The sequence below is a fragment of the Meriones unguiculatus genome, chromosome 5 (genome assembly GCF_030254825.1).
Source record: "Meriones unguiculatus strain TT.TT164.6M chromosome 5, Bangor_MerUng_6.1, whole genome shotgun sequence".
NCBI classification, from domain to species: Eukaryota; Metazoa; Chordata; class Mammalia; order Rodentia; family Muridae; genus Meriones; species Meriones unguiculatus.
The window spans coordinates 86,757,146-86,774,462 of record NC_083353.1 but is presented as its reverse complement, the minus strand read 5'-3'; the positions used below and the strand labels follow the sequence as shown (position 1 = coordinate 86,774,462).

The 17,317-nt window shown below is 44.0% G+C and overlaps 1 long non-coding RNA gene across 1 annotated transcript in view; it reads left to right on the top strand.

Annotated features, from left to right (window-relative positions):
• LOC132654091 (uncharacterized) overlaps window positions 1-17,317 on the top strand; it is a 191,357-nt gene that overhangs the window by 75,761 nt on the left and 98,279 nt on the right. The window contains exon 3 of the long non-coding RNA XR_009591775.1: window positions 14,442-14,585. This is a non-coding gene — a long non-coding RNA (uncharacterized LOC132654091). The remainder of the gene's footprint in view (window positions 1-14,441; window positions 14,586-17,317) is intronic.

Genomic DNA, 17,317 nt, shown 5'->3' with positions numbered 1-17,317 from the left:
ACACTATCTTCTAAAATAGAAATGTATCGAGAAACCAAATACCCTCTATGCTTATTTTTAACATTAAAAAGATAGCAAAAAAGGAATAGCTTTATTTTGGCCACTCTCTGAGCTGAGATAAAGTAAGCTATTAGGAGAGGAGAGGCGCCTTCAGAGCTGCGGGGTGAGGGACACCTGGCAACCATTTCCTGACTTCTGGGTGTGATCTATTATCACAGCACTCAGCTTGCAGTGCTCACGGCCAAGGCTGAAGAAATACAGCTGATTGGGTTACTGAGAATAAAAGCGCCCATAGCTCCATGAAGTGCATTTAACAAAAAGGCACCAATACTTGACCTCTGAGAAGTAGATACGCTTTTATAAGCCTAAATAATATTTTTCTCTCCCTCTATATTAGTTACTTTTGTTTGTTGTGACCAGATTTCTGCAGGAAAACAAACAAATGTTATTCTTCCCCCCCCCCCCCAGCTCACGCTCATGTAAAAAAATCCTAAAACTCAGTAGATCGTAAGAAAAGGCATGAAGTTAGAAGGGGAACTTGCTGGAAAGAAGGGTTTCAGTGGGAGAGGGGTGGGGATGGGAGAGGGAAATGGGTGATGAAAATGATCAGTAGTCAATATAAGCATATATGAAATGGCCAAAGAAAAAATACAATAAAGCAAATCAATACTCCTTGGATGGTAGAGGCAGGAAGATAGGGAGTTCAAACCAGCCTGGGCTACATGAGACTCAGTCTCAACTAGTAAATCAATAAAATAAACTATACTCATAGGATCATATGTTTAAGAATGAAGACAAGTCTAAAAACAGCCAAGAGCCTCCCAATCCAGAAACCTTCCTGAGAATGATTTGATATATTTCCTTCTTGCATTGTATTGTATGCATGCTACACTATTTATGGGCAGGATATACATTCAGCTTTGTGTTCTCGTACTTGCTTCCTTTAACATCATTCCTAAGCCTTCCCCTCAACCATTCTTTCTTGCCTTGATAGCGGTCCTCACAGGTAATCCTTATTCTCCACAGGAAGCTGCTCCACCATGACTTCACGTCTTCCCCATGCATTCTCTGATTGATTCTCTTTCTTCGTTAAAGACTCTGCTGACCGAGGTATGGAAGCAGAAGCAGAGATTCATAGCCAAACCTTGGGTAAAGTGCAGGGAATTTTATGAAGGAAGGGAGAGATAGAAAGACCTGGAGAGGACGGGAGCTCCAGATGGAGACCAACAGGCCCTGAGAGCCCTGAAGAGTATGATACCGCAAACAATGACAATGCATGGAGAGGACCTAAAACCCAGGCTCAAATATAGCCCACAGACTCAGTCTCCAAGTGGGTTCCCTAGTACAGGGAACAGGGGCTTTCTCTGGCATGAGCTCAGTGGCAAGCTCTCTGATCACCTCCCTCTGGGGGGAGCAGCCTTGCCAGGCCACAGAGGAAGACAATGCAGCCAGTCCTGATGAGACCTGATAGGCTAGGGTCAAATAGGAGAGGAAGACCTCCCCTATCAGTGGAGTAGGGGAGGAGCATAGGAGGAGAAGAGAGAGAGAGGGTGGGATTGGTAGGAGACAAGGGAGGGGGCCACAGCTGGGATACAATGTGAATAAATTGTAATAAATGTTAATAGTAAAAGAGACAAAAAAATGTAGCAATGAGTATCTTTGTGCATCTAGGTTTTTTTCAGTATACCTATTTCCTTATTAATGCACAAATTGCTGCTGCATTAGAAGTTATGAAAATTCTCTGACACTCAATGAGCTTAATGTGAGCTTTTAGACTTTGGGAGGAAACACACTCCATTAAGTACCATGTAGCCAAAGAGATTCCCCACAAACACTACTCCCAGAAGATTTTATAAAGATAACAAAATCCACCCCAAACCTTCCAGCAAAACTGTCCATGTGCCTCTGAGAGGCTGAGGGCAAGCACGGGCTCACGAAGAGGTGAATTGAATTACCGAGTTTCCAGTTTTTCAGCTCTTCTTTAATATGGTCTTTAGTGGAAATATATTACAGAGAAGCCCATCAGTTAACAGAGTGATGAAGGCGCCTGGCACCAGGAACCCGAACAAACAGGAAAAAATGATCATCCGTAGACAGCCAGTCAGACTGTCACTACGAAGAGTTTGTTCTCATGAGCCTGGAGATCGCGAATCATGGCTGCCCCCCTTCTGTTTCTTGACTGATCATTTGAATCATACATGTGCAAGCTCAGTTCCTAGGATCTATTATGTTAAGAGCTCTGTAATTGTGTGTGTGGGGGGGACTTTGTTTTCATGTGTAAGGACTCTGTAGACGTTTGAAACTGCCTTTGGCAAATCCAGCCAAGAATTTTCAATTTTCTGTGAACTTCTTATAATGGAGAGTTTCGTAGTTGATCTGTGCCCCATCAGATAATATACATCACCTGGCATCCCACAGGCTTTCCCAGGACTCAGAAGCTAATTTTTTTTTTTTTTAACTTTTAGCACAGAAGTGAGTCAAAGGACCGGTTCTAGGTGGTCCACCGAAAACAAACGGTCATGTCATGTTGAACAACTGGCACGTTTGTAACCTGACTCTCAGGGAGAGGAGCTTAAGGCAGATCACCAACTGGCATAGCGTTCTGATTTCTGACAGGTGTATTAATCACAACATTTCACTTCTGCACCCTCACACCCTCACTGCACTCTTTCACGCATAATGAATGTGATTAGTTCACAGTTCACATTGGTGAGTCTCTAGGGTAGATTTAGTTAAGAGTTTTTCATTGACAATTTTTTTAAGCTGTCACATGTCTTTAAACTCCATTCAAGAGAATTATAAATTTCTATCTTAATTGGGGAGAAACTTTCCCTGTATCACACCCTTTCCCTAACAGTGTGTGAGGCCCACAAATTGTGTTTCTTGTCACCACAGCTTTTGGGAAAGGAGTCTGTGATTGAATTACTCTCCATCTGAGGTGACCTGCCTATCCTTCATATTTTCAGAGTCCACTCTGCTTCTGTGGGTTTTTTTTTTTTGTTTTTTTTTTTTGTTTGTTTGTTTTTACTGTATTAATAGGACTCTCCATCAGTTCTGTGGTTTTATTTACCGCAAACCTTAGTACATCATTTTCAAATGGAATGATATTCGGGATCTAATATCACAACAAGAAACTCTTATAGAAATAGCTTTTATGGTGCCTCAAGGTATTTCTCATTGGTTCATTCAGCAACTATCTCTGTGTTCATGTCTTTTTGGGCACACATGTGTGTATGGGTATTACACATGTATGTATGTCAAAGGTAGAGAGAAAAACTCAGGTATCATTCCTTAGGTGCTGTGATGGTTTCTCACTAGCCTAGAATACACCATTTGGGCCAGGCTCGCTGGCCATATCCCTGAGGAGCTGCCCATCTCCACCCTCAACTCCACCCCCAATTCTGGGATTGTAAAAACTTACCACTATTACCGTCTTTTCCCTTTTCTTTTTTTTCTTCCTTCCTCCCCCTTTTTTTTTTTTTTCTGTCTGTCTTTTCCCTTTTGACATGGGTTCTGGGGGAAGAACCCAGGTCTCAGGTGCTTATGCTTTCAAGGCAAGTGCCCTACCAACAGAGTTACCACTCCAGTTCCTGACAGGTATCACAGCAGATTATTTGAGGGACTGCTGTGCCAAGAAGATGCTGTCTTTGTTCTGTCATCTAATTTGTAGTCTAGTGAAGATAACAGGATCGCAAACTGCAAGACTCTCGGGGCTCCGGAAGAGAAAGCCTGGGGGCAAAAAGGGTATAAGATACAATGTGGCCATGGAAGGCTTTTCTGAGCTCCGAGCAAGTGGCTGGGAATGTACTCCAAGCTGTGCTGGGAATGGACAGACAGGGCTACTTGCATGGATAGGGGAGGATAGAAACGAACAGTGGAAGGAACAGCGTATGTGAATTTTAGCTGAAGGGTTTTATGCAAAACTCTGAACAAAGCCAGTGGAAGTGATGTGCATAGAGGAGGACACAGGAGTGGTTAAGAGAGAGAGAGTGAGCTTGGTGAGGAAGGCAGTGGCCATATTAATATTTGTCTTCATCTTAGGAGAAGCTACATTCATTTCAATTATTACCAGCTTAGGGCAATGAATGCTTATAATACGTAACTATTAGACTAATAAGCTAAGCTATTGCTTTTGTATTCTCCAGCTGCAAGTTCTGTATATGAATTCAAGTGTTCTAAAACAGTGGCAGGTCTTACTTGTCTGTATGCAATTTTTCTTGAGTTTGCTGTTGAAAATATTTTAATGTCCCCACAAATGTTTTTCGATTTCCACATCTGCTCCACCTCATCCGTGAAGCTACTGGTTAGTACGTACCACAGTGTTTTCACGCTTCGCTCAGTAAATGCCTGCAAATGCTAAGAAAAAAAGGGTGGATTGGGGGCTGTTCTGTGAAGAAGTCGTGAAGAGCCCTACGCTCTGCTATTCACCCACAAATTCGCTATGATACCATAGAAGAAAAAGAAGTGGGGCTATGAGCATGGCTTCAAATAGAAAGAAGTTTCCGTCTGCTAGGCCCTTTTCTCCTTCTCCCACTGACTTGTGAATTCTGAAATGACTCTCCCTCTTCCCAGTTGCTGCAGTGCAGTTATCTGGGTCAGGTGTTGGCCAAGGTAATCAGAGCGGCAGTACACCCATCTGTTTCAAAGATGTCTCCTGCCATAGGGCTGTGAGACTGGGAAACATCAAACAGCGATGCAATAGATCCTCCCGTCTCATGTGTAGGTAATTGTTTCCCCAGAGCAATAGGAAACTGTAGAATGCCTTGGCCCAAACCTGTGAATCTAGTTAAGCCTGCTTCAGTCCTGCAAACCTCTATGAAAAGGTTTCTCCGCATGAGAGATTGCCCTGTGTGAGCTGAGTGACACAAAGATGAATGTGCTGTAATTCCATGCACAAACAGAACTCTAATTCAAAGCAGATGGAGCTTTTGCTATAGAAATTAAAACACGGGAGTGTTGGGAATGCACATGAGTTCAGCAAAGCAGGAGCAAAGAGGTGAAGAGAAAAATGCCACCATGAACAGAGGGTCTTTAGAGTTTCTCCTAGATTTCAGTTTTTTTTTTCTTTTATTAAAAAATCAAACTGCAGGAGATGAGAAAACTGGTGTTTTTCACTTTGACAATTCCATTATTAAACATAATGACACTTAGAAGTTATATATGCAAGTAACCAGTGACTCAAAGAGGAAGTTACAAGAAAAATTAGAAAGCAATTTGAGATACATGCAAATAAAATGCAGAGTATAAAACTGAACAAATGTCCCGAAAAAAGTTCTTAGAGGAAAGAATCATCGCAGTGCCAAGAGAGAAGGCAAACCAGGTCTGTGCCCCAATACTCAGGAGGGGAAGCCATCGTGAGATCCTGTCTCAAGAACCAAGAGAGGCCCTTTCTTTTTCCTCTGCTGGGGACAGTGCTTATACTCAGAATCAGCCAGCATTTGACACAGCATGGTAGACTTTCCAAAAATGAAGATCCCAGCAAAACTTGGCTGTCCCAAACCCCTGAAAGCAGAACTGTCTACCTTTCTACCCAAAAGGTGGGGAGAGCACCCAAATCCTCACATAGGGTGTACCCAGGTAGACCTGAGGGGTTTGTGTTGTGAGAACTAAAGTGTTATGAGATTGTGTATAAAATAACAACCAAAATTGGGTGATCGGGGCCTATGGTAATTTCAGGTGTGCTAAGTGTGTCTGTAATAAGATCGAGTGGGCTTTCCTTATTGAACAGAAGATTACTGAAGTGTTGAAGGCACAAGCACAGGGTCAGAAAGCTAAAGCAGTATGCCTTTTGTAGTTGTTCTAAGACAGGGTCTCACTTTGTTGTTCTGGCTGGCCTTGAACTCATTATGTAGACCAGGCTGGCCTCACACACAGAGATCTACCTGCCTCTGCCTGTAGAGGACTGGGAGTAAAGGTGTGCACCACCACATCCAGTCAATATACTTTTAAAGTAATAAAATTTGAGGTAAAAAAGAAAAGCATATACAGAGAGAGACAGAGACAAAGAAACACAGAGAGAGAGAGAATATCACCGAAAAAAAGGACCATCTAATCCCAGAACAAGCAGAAGGTATCGATTTCTCTTTCCCTTCTCCATCTCCCTTCTCCAGGCAACTGCCAAAACCTACAACATCACATCTTCCAAACTCTATTAAAATAGTCCATGATCTTCCATCAGACTCTTTTAAAGTTCCCTTATCAATGAGACTAAGAATATGCCAAAGAGCATCCAGATTCCTTGGTAACCAAACTGACAATGAATAGATTGATACAGTGAAAAAAATATATATATGGAAAGCTGACCTGCGAGCCACAAACAAAACTCAAAGCAGGAAAAAAAGACCAGACAGTTGACAGCTTCCTAGGGAAAGGCACTCTTAGAGGATAGGGAACTATTTTCAGAGCAGATGAATGGGCCCAGAAGAACAGATAATGCTTTGGAACAAAGTCCCTCTAAGCAATGTGACTTAAGTTCCAGTTTCTTTTGTCAGTAGACTGAAAGCAGTTGTCCTGTTGTGGCGGAGTCAGATACAAAAAGGAAGCCCCCCAATCCTCTCTCTCTGTCTGTCTCTCTCTGTCTGTCTGTCTGTCTGTGTGTGTGTGTGTGTGTGTGTGTGTGTGTGTGAATAAAGCAGACACAAGAGAAAGTCAGAAAGACCTTAAATGTACAGCAACTTCAAAGGCTTGTCCAAGAGAGCGTGGGGGTTTCATAAGTGTATACCCAGCCACATGCCACCACCCCCAGGTTGGAGAGCTCAGTCAGTAAAGTGTTTTCCATGCAAGCCTGAGGACCTGAGTTCAATCCCCAGCACCCACATTAAAAGCTAGGCATGGTATCACACAGCTGTAATCCCAGCCCTTGGGAAATGGAGACCACATTTCTGGGGTTTATTTGTCAGTCAACCTTGCCTAATGGTCAGCCCTGGGACCCAGTGAGAAACTCTGTCACACACACACAAAAATAAAGTCGGCCAGCTCTTTTGGATTGACCGCTTCCCTTTACATATGTGTGCACATACATGTGCAGACGACCCTCCTTCCCCCACTCCAGGTTTCAGTCTAGTCTAGGTGTTACTTGTTTATAATCACAGTGCTGGGGAAAATGAAGGAGAGTGATCATGTGTTGAGGGCCAGCCGGGGCCCCATAGTTCCAGCCTAGCCTGGGCTACTGAGCAAGAGCTTGTCTCACAAAACAGCAGCTAAGGTACCTGTTACTAGGCATGGCTGATGTCATCACGGAAAGTCCGCTCAGCTCTGATCTAGGGCACACACGACAGCTCTTACCGCGTCTAAAACCTGAATATATACTTAATACCCCGAGTCTGTTTGTATTTCTCCCCCCCAGGGAAAAACGTTCTTAGCTTTTGTAAAAATTTTACACCGCCATTTTTTAAACCACTTGACTTGTTAAAATATCAAAGTATTGTCTCAGTAACACAGTAGTGAAAATTAAATTTCACTTAAGGATCTGATTTTCCTCACAAAGAATGTGGAAGGCTGGATTTTGCTTGTCCTATCCTGCTTTTACCAGAGAAACAAAAGAATCCACAGAACACTCATAAAATTCGTTCTCCCCGAATTAAATCAGAATGCACAAAGGCATATTACTCAAAGTAGTAATAATTATGCCATAAGCAGCGCTCATGAGGTGCAAAAGGACTGTGACCCACAAAGGAAAGTGAAAGCAAATGTCACATTGAATCTGAATTGACATGAAAATGGGCCTGTTGATGAATGATAATGAGCACAGGCACAATGGCGGACCACATGGGGACGTGTGAAGCTTCTCTGACAGCATTCAGGGGTGTGAGGCCCTCGGCAGCTAGCCGTTCTTTGAAGCTCGCTGCCTCAGGATGAAGGTGAATTCCGAGGAGAGTCTCCCAGAGCAAGGTCATCAGAAATCACACGTTATTGTGGGGATGGGGAAGGTTTCTCATCTAAAACCCTTTAATGTCATCTGGCATGATACCCTATCACCCGCCTGGCTGGGGAGGGGGGGGATGAAAACCTGCTGCCACAGCTGTTTGTTCTAAAATATCAACACCTGGTGCCTCACACGCATGCTCACAAAACGAGGAGTTATTGCTTGGCCTAAAAGAAGACAAAGCGTGTCAAGCACAGGTGAAGATGGTGGCTGACAAATGGCTCGTGTCAAATTCTCTAGACACAGATGTGTGCTTCCTCCTTAGGAGCCTGCGCAGATGGTTCCCCCCCCCCACCCTCGGATGGAGTCTCCGTCAAAACCAAAGGCGGTTGACGTTTCAAGAGGCCTTTGCTTAGGAAGCGGATGCTGGCGTTTCAGTTCCCGGTGCTAAGGAGACAACAACATTAACCGTGGCAGTGTGCCAGTCCCCCTGGGAAAGCATGCCAATCAGAGATCCCAGATGATCAGGTCGAGCGCGTCCTTGTGGACATTAGGTGTCGCACACAGCACCACGGCTCATCGCAGACAAAGCCGCTCCCTTTTGACAAAAGGTGCAGTTGGTATTCCAAGGCTTTTCAAGAAACCTTAGTCGGTCTTCTCTTTGCTTCGGATTCATCCTGCACTTGTTACCTTAGCAGAGGGGTAAGAAGGACACACCTTGGGTGAGAGGTCTACATGCGACACCCTTGCCCTCAGCTCTACAACTTGTATCCACGGGACAGCCCTCTACCCCTTTGAGCTTCGTTGTCCGTGTCAGGAAACAGGGACAGTGGTGGCATCTGCTCTAAAGGGCACGGGGGCCTGAATGACACGAGCTTGGCAGCTTTCAGAACCACGCCTGGATCAAAGGCCACACAGTGTTGGCAGCTGTCGTGAGGCCTAAGAGGGGCCGGGTGGCTTTCCCTGTAATCTTTATGCCAGCTGATGATGAGAGGATTATAACCGGGAATGTGTTTTTACGTGTGTGTGTGTGTGTGTGTGTGTGTGTGTGTGTGTGTGTGTAGCGGCATGTGTCTGAACCAGCTACACTGTGCCGCAGATCTGTGCAGACATCAGAGGACGACTTTCAGGAGTCTGTTTTCTCCTTCCACCACGAGTTCCAGAGATTAAAATTAGGTTCTCAGGCTTAAGTCTGCTGAGCCATCTTGGGGCCTTTGAAATTGTTTTCCTTAAAAGTGTTTTACATTTATTTATCGGGTGGGTGTGGGTAGGTATGCGTGCCACAGTGCAGGTGTGGAAGTCAGGACGACTTTCAGGAGTTGATTTTTTTCCTTCCACCATGTGGGTTCCAGGAGTTGAACTCAGGTCATCAGGGCTTGGCAGCAAGTACCTTCACCCACTGAGCCATCTGGCCTCAAAGCCATCTGGCTTCTGGATTACTTTTGGGAAATAAAAACACACACAGAGAGAGACTTGAAAAATAATATGTTCTTATATTTCTTATGATTCATACGTATTCATATCAAACTTTTGATCGTATTTAGAGGAAATTAACTTTTCCATCACTTACCTCTTTGCATTCTGTTTGATGAGTTTAGCTCTGAGTAGAATTGATCAGAATCCACTGATATTTATCTTTTCACGATATGACTTCACCATTTTGCTTGGCAGCTTGAAGATGCTGACCTAGGAATAATGCATTGTGTTTCAAGAGGGGTGAACTTGAGAATAAATAGAGGGGAACAGAATTCATGCGATGGAGGTTGTGGTTTAGGTGGCTTTAGGAGGTCAAAGAAATATCAGATAAAAAGTAAATATATTTCAGCACTCAAACAGAAGTGTTTCTTTTGTCCATTTTTGGTACTGTAGCTGAAACTGGAAGCCGTAGAATTGAAAGAGTTGACCAAAAATAACCTAAGAAAGTTCACGATGAACTTCGCTTCAGCCTAAGTTTCCTATGAAGATCCAAGTGAATCCAAAATTAATCATTTATGTTAATTAAATTATATTGCTGCTCACCTCACTGAGGTTGATTCATCGCTACGGTTCAGTGAATAACAAAGATGCTGCTTGGTAGTCCTTAACCAGAGAGGGTTCACCTTCAGGGCCAAGATCATTACAGGTGTAAGAAGGCCGCAGCTCCTCTGTAACTCTCCCAAGGTAAGATTGTATGTCCAAGAGTCGTTGGCACTTATCTCTGTGTACCATCCACACGGGAACAGTGTCTTCATCTTTCAGAAATAAGAGGAAGTGTTGAGGTGCATCAACTCAGCCCTCCAGTAATTCCTAAAACTGACTTGAGAACAGCATATTCAGTGTTCCCCTCCCCCACTTCAGCTTACAGATGTGTTATAAACTCAGAAAAGAGAATCAGCTTGTCATACTGTCCTTTGCAGTTGAGCACATGTTCAAGTCTTCTGATTTTCAGTTCAGCGTTAGCCTCTCCATGATAGAATATAAATATCTTTCTTTGAAGATGCAGCCATATTGATGAGTATTTGAATTCAGTCAAGTCATTGCAACAAAACGCTTCTGTGAAGTGATTTGGAATGGTTGTCAGTTAGGGTTCTTCAGAAGAACAAAACTGATAGAATGAGTGTGTGTGTGTGTGTGTGTGTGTGTGCGTGTGTGTGCGTGCACGCACGTGTGTGTGTGTATATATATGGTATTTTTTATTGAAAATATATTTTTCTCACATAATATATATTCACTGTACTCACCTCAGTTCCTCACCATCTCCCCTCCCATCCAGATACACCCTTTTCTGTCTTTTATTAGAAAATGAACAGGCTTCTAAGGGAGTATGATATGATATAATATCTTATATGATATGGTAACAAAAATTAACACATTGGAATAGGACAAAAACAAAACGAAAGAGCCAAGAAGAAGCATAAGAAACAAATACAGATATAGAGACCCTCTCATTCACACACTCAGGATAGTATAAAAAAAAAAAACAACAACACTAAACTGTATGCCATAATAGATGTACAAAGGACCTGTAGGATAAAAAGAAAAATGCATATATATTATTATATATATATTAATCATATATATATAATAAAATACATATAATAAGTTTTTTAAAAGGGAAAACTCTAACATGACGTCATGAGACAAGGAACCTCCAAAGATGCTCTTGAGTTTGTTTTCTGTTGGTTATCTGCTGCTGGGTGTGAGGCCTGCCCTCAAGAGTAGTTTCTTTCTCTAATGAAACACCTTTGGAGAAAACTAAATTTTCATTTGCAGGTGGTTATCAGTGACAGGTTGCTTCTGGGTCAGGGACAGGGGCACGTGTCCACTTCTCCTTTCAGCTCTAGGACCCCATCTGGCGTAGACCTTGCAGGCCTTATGCATGCTGCCTCAGTCTGTGAGGTCATATGTGCCTCAACCCTGTTGATTTAGAGGCCTTTGCTTTCCTGGTGTTCTCCATCATCCCCTCACTTGTACACTCTACCTGCCTCTTCTTCTGCGAGGTTCCCTGAGACATCCCATTTATGTCTGAGTGTCCCGAAGTCTCTTACTCGCAGTACATTGGCTGTGAGTCCCTGTATTTGTGCCCATCTGCTGCAAGGGGAAGCTTCTCTGACGCTGCCCAAGCAAGGCACTGGTCAGTGAGTATATCCAAATATCAGTAAGGGTCATTTTATTGTAACTTTTGTTCTTCTAGAAGAGAAGTGTTTGCTTTAGCCTGGGTCCTTGACTTATCTAGTCTCAAGTTCATGGTCATCCAAGCAGTGTCACATGTGGGTTCCATCTCATGGAAGAGGCCCTAAGTCAAATCAGATACTCGTTGGCTGCTCCTGCAAATTTCGTACCTCCATTGCACTAGCAAATCTTACACTCAGGACACCACTGTAGAGTAAGGGTTTTTAGCTAGGTTGGTGTTTACATTTCCTCTTTGGTAGAAGGCAGGGTACTTTTTCATACCAAAGATGCTAGCATTTCTTATACCAAGCATGCTAGTAGGAAAGCTCTGTATAGGCACCGACTTGACGTCTCCATATGCAATGAGTTGGGTAGGTCTTGTCTTCAGCAACAGGACCTTGCTGTTAGTTTATGGAGAACAACCTATAGCCTGTAGCCACTGACGATTCATGATTTGATGTCCTTATTGGGAAGTAGTTAAAAACTAGGACATGGGGCCTTCCTAGGGGAAGCAGGCCGCTGTGAAGCATGCCCTTGAAGAATATAATTTGTCCCCAGACCCTTCTTGTCTCTGAGCTTCCTGGCCACCCTGAGGTAAGCAGCTACCCTCTCACAGGTCCCCACTGCCACAAGGACTTGTCTTACCACCTGCCTCTGTCCTGGCGCCAGCTGACCCTGGCGGGAAACCTCTGACATTGTGTGTCAAAATAAATCTCTCCTTCAAAGTGTGTTTGCTCACAGTGATGACAGATGACTACCACGCCCCGTGAACTGTTCATGGCCTTCTCTCTCGTTACTTTCACAGCATGTGTTTGCATTTACCCTGTTTTACTTAAAAATTTCCCAAATCACAAAAGTAGTAAATCCTGACAGGTCAAATACGCCCAAGAACACCTGTGAAGTACCTGCTTTGAGGGGGGAGTGAGCATTTATCATCGGGATATATAGAGAGTTTGGAACCTGTTGGGTGTCTTGGGAGTATCACCCACAGAGAAAGGGGACATCTGTGAATTATTTTCAGGCTTCAGTTGAAGATGCAAAGAATACTGAGGGCAGCCGGGTGGTGATAGCGTAGTCTTCCTGTCTTATGGAAAAGCTGTCAGGCCGTGTTGCCCTTTTCGTGAGGATGGGTGACCCTGTCCAGGTTTTGTGCCCTTTCTGCGTTGGCGCCAAACCGTGGCTTGTACTAAAACTGCACATTTAGTAAAGCAACTGTGATCAGAATTTAAGCTGACATTTCACTGCTCCCTCTGTGTCTCTTCCAAAACTGCCTTTGCAAGTCCTGCCCTCGCTGTACACAGGAACCTCACGCATGCGCTCGGTCAGACTCAGGAAGGATCTGCATTTCTTTCTTTCCGAGGGCTCTGGATCTGCATTGACAATGCTGCACATCTAATCTGTGAATTGTGTTAGGTTTTTCACCACCCATTCATCAGTTTGCCCCCTTACACAGTGACAAATGGTAGCGCCTTTCAAGTTTCAAAGAGGCTTTGTTAGGAAAATGGAGAGCCCAGAATTACTCTTGAGCTGTCCCTCGTGGCTCAGGGGTCATGGGAAAATGGATGTGAGAGTCACAGTGTGATTCATCACGGCCTGACGAACGGCGTGACACCTAGATGCACTGACAGTCTCTGTCCCTGTGCAGGGATTAACTAGCAAATCGGGGTGATGTCATGGCATCCCTGAGCAGGTTAGGTAGGAGATGGTCACTCACTCTTGGCATTGCAGCTGAGTGCACGTGGCATGACAGAAGTGAAAGGCAACGGGGTTTCCCGCCGTTTCCTGCCTGCATCAGAGAAAGAAACGCATTCCCAGGGCCTTCCTCCTCTGGCTTGTCATCCTTTCCTTTCTCCTGCGTTCCCAGTAAAGATGAAACACCTGCATCAGAAAAGCATTGGAGTTGTGTCAAATAACAGGAGAGGTGTAAAAGGGCCTTGAGAGAATCTGTCTATAGTATCATCTTTACTCTCAGACAGGTCCTTCTTGATGAATATCATTACACAGCAAGTGTTCTCGTATTCTTGGAATTAGAGAGCTCTCTCAGAAACAAAATCAGGTCTCTTGTCTAGTGGATACCTTCGTGGTTCCTAATTCTTCCTTTTTTTTCTGAGGAGAGCCTCCCTTAGCCTGAGAAAGGGTAGTGTTCATCATAGAGGCAAAAGGACGTTTGAAATACAAGTTCGTTTGTGACAACTTCGTACCTGCACGTCTGCAGTGAGCACCCTCCTGTCCACCAGCCAGTCTGATGTTCCTTCTTTCCTTCCACTCATCAGGTGTTTGTATTTATTAAACTGGGGTCAGAAATGTATGCAAAGCACAGTGGACTGCGAAGGTCCAGAGGGTATCTGAGGACAAGAACACTGTAGGCTTCTTTTTTTGTTTGTTTGTTTTAAATTTTCTTTCTTTTTTTAAAATTTTTATTTTTTATATTAATCACAGTTTATTTACTTTGTATCCCAGCTGTAGCCCCCTCCCTGATTCCCTCCCGATCCCACCCTCCCTCCCACATCTCCTCCCTGCCCCTCTTGAAGTCCACTGATAGGGGAGGTCCTCCTTCCTTTCCATCTGACCCTAGTTTATCAGGTCTCATCAGGACTGGCCACAATGTCCTCCTCTGTGGCCTAGCAAGGCTGCTCCTCCCTTGGGAGTGGGGGGGGCAAAGAGCCCACCATGGAGTTCATGCCAGAGACAGTTCCTGTTTCCCTTATTAGGGAAACCCTCTTGGATGCTAAGCTGTCATGGGCTATGTCTGCACTGCAGGCTTCTAAACACTGTGAACTCTTTGCCTTGTCTTCTACACCTCCATAACATCCCAGGTAGCGCTGTGTCCCCAGGAGAGTCCGTCTAAACTTGTGAAGTGTCAGGGGTGCTTAGCAAAGTCAGCTGGGAATACACACCATAACCCCTTTCCGTGCCGTATCCACAGGTCACCGAGAGGAAAAGAAGCACTTCGTTGTCATGCTCACTCACAGACCCTGCACAGGGAAAAGGGAAACGAACGTCTGCCAGTGATCAAAAGCTCTGAAGAGCAGGTTATGAGGCTGATCTGCTGCATGTATTGATTGCTCTGGTAAGTCCTTGCAGAGTTACTGCTTCTCTGAGAATCTGATGAAGAATGTTTTAGACCTGTTTGCCAGTACAGAGGGCAGACATCTGCTGTTGACATTGTTTAAGAGATATACAGGCCTTTTCGAGCCCAGTTAAGGAGCCCCAAGGAGTCATATTCTGCAGATTAAGAGGTTCTGGCAGTTTCAGAAACTCACAGACTCTTAAATTTCTTACTTTTTCTTTGCTTGTGTAAACGATGTACCTACATGTGCGCACTCTTGTTCACCTGTATGTGAGAAAGTGGGGGGGGGGGTGTAGAGAGGCTCAGGACTGACATGGTGAGTCCGCTGCATTTTCTGTCCACCTTATTCATTGATGCAGGCTCTCTCAGTAGAAGCCAAAGCTCACAGATACGGCTGGTCTAGCTACCCAGCTTGCTCCAAGGATCCTCTGTCCCCTTCCACTTTCTGAGCACTGGCCTTAAAAGCAAGCTCCCATCTGGAGTTTACCTGAATTCTGGAAATCCAGATTTTCCTTTCCTCACTTCGTCAACTCAGCCCCCTCCCCCCATTTCCTACCTCTTTTAAATTTTTTGCTTTATGTCAGGAATTATGCTGCCAAACTTGCTCCCTATGCAGGAGAACTTTATTATCGCTGTCTTAAAGATGAAAAAACTGAAAGGACCAAGAGATTATCAAATCCTCCAAGGTCATACATTAGGAAGAGGCAGAAGCAGAAATCAAATTCCTGCCTGCAGAAAGCATTCATCTTAACCACAGTGCAGCAATTCCCACAGACTGAATTACTGTGTTTAAAGTCAAGGCCACAGGTTTTTGGGGTGTCAAACAGTACTTGCTTAGCATGCATGAGGCTGGGTTCCATTCCCAACAAATCAGTAAATAAAGGAGGCAGCAAATATGTTTCACGACACAACTCCATAGTGTGACGACTGCAGTAGTCAGTTTTATGCCATGTATCATATGTTTAAGGCAATAACCAAGAATGCATACTTCGCACAGAGTATATGTTTTGGGAATATGTGTTTCCAAGTTCTGTAAAAACTGATGTACAAACAAAGCCACAATTTGGAGAACTCTGTCCCCAGAGTAGGCCTGTGGCTGACCACAGTTGGAAACCCTAACTACATACTGCTCAAATCACAGACTCATCAGATGTCCTCAAGTATCATTTTCAGGCCTGGCTTTCAACTTGCGGTTACTCTCAAACATGCCCCAGATTTGATGCACTCATGCAGGCCCCACAAAGTCACAGAATTGCATTCCATTGTTCTTTCTTCTGCCCTTAAATACCAGTAAGAGACATGATGGAGTATGCTGCCCAATAGCACCACTTAAGCATCTTTATTTGTCTCTCTGACGATATCGATATCCCATAGAATAACGGCTCTGTCCCCAGTAGTTCAGCGAAGTAGCTGTATGCTCACCAGCTGAATACTGTTCATATCAGGTAACATCTTCAGTGCGGGTAGCCTTGCTCTGTGGTTGACCTAGGTAATGTGACTACCTCATCTGCTTCTGAGAGAAATAAGTCCTTTTCTATCTCAGGCAGTCAGACTCCCCAAATTCATGCAAGGAATACTCACTAGGAGGCACATATGAAGACGAAGCTCTTCAGGTCCTTGTACTTGTGTGTTGTGTGACCCTGGCAAATGGTCCTCCATCTGTTTCCTTGAGACACTGGGAATAGAGCCAAGGACTTGAGATGCTAGGCAAACACTGCCACTGAGCCACGGCCTCAGCCTTTCTGAGTTGCTCCTGCGAAAAATTAAAAAGTTAACCTCATATATAATTTCTAAATGTTGAGTGTTTTCCTTTTTCTTAGATTGATTACACTAGTGGATCTGGTATAATAGAAAGGATCAGACTTATGTGAAAACTTAAATTTAGATCTGCTACATATTGAAATCTTGACATTAGAAGGTATTTGGTTTTATATGAATATGTGGTATGGTGTAGTATTATTGGAAAAATAATTTGTTCTGCTTCCTTTGGAAGTAACTTGTATGAAGTATTACTAGAGACCAAAACAAGGGGCCTGATAAGCTCTTTGGTGGTCCCTTCTCTTTTTGGTTCAGGACCAAGGCAGTAGATGAAGAAGCTGCTTGTTCAGGGTTACGGAACTGTAGGCCTGGAACTAAAGGAACTGGAAGGATGAGGCACACACTGGCCTTGGAAGGTGACCAGCTAGACTATTCCAAAAGCTGATGAGGCTATTTACAACAGACACAGAGTTCCTAAGTATATCCACTTGCTTTTTATACCCTGGCTTACATCTAATAAAATGCTTAAGCAGTAAAGTAACTAACTTGTCGCAGTGCGGTTCTAATTAGCATATATCGCGTGTTATCTCTGTAATGAAATCAAGAGCAAGGGAAACCAGAACCTCGTCCTTCTTATGACTTTAAAAATATCGAGGAAACAAGGTCGTTCTCTCAAAACATTCATGAAAGTCTAAATGTTTTTCAAAGGTGTAGCCCAGGCTGGCCTGGAACTCATGACCCCCTCCTTCCACCTCAGCATATCCTATCAGTGGGGCCTCATGGTAATGAGTCTAATTTCTGTCATGAAACGAGTCTGAGGTTGGAGAGTGGACTCAGCAGTTAAGAGCACTGGCTGCTCTTCGAGAGGAGCGAGGTTTTATTCCTAGCACCCACAGGACAACTCACAACTCCAATCCCAGGGGACTTAACATCTTTTTTCTGACCTCTATGAACACTGCAAACATGTGGTGCAC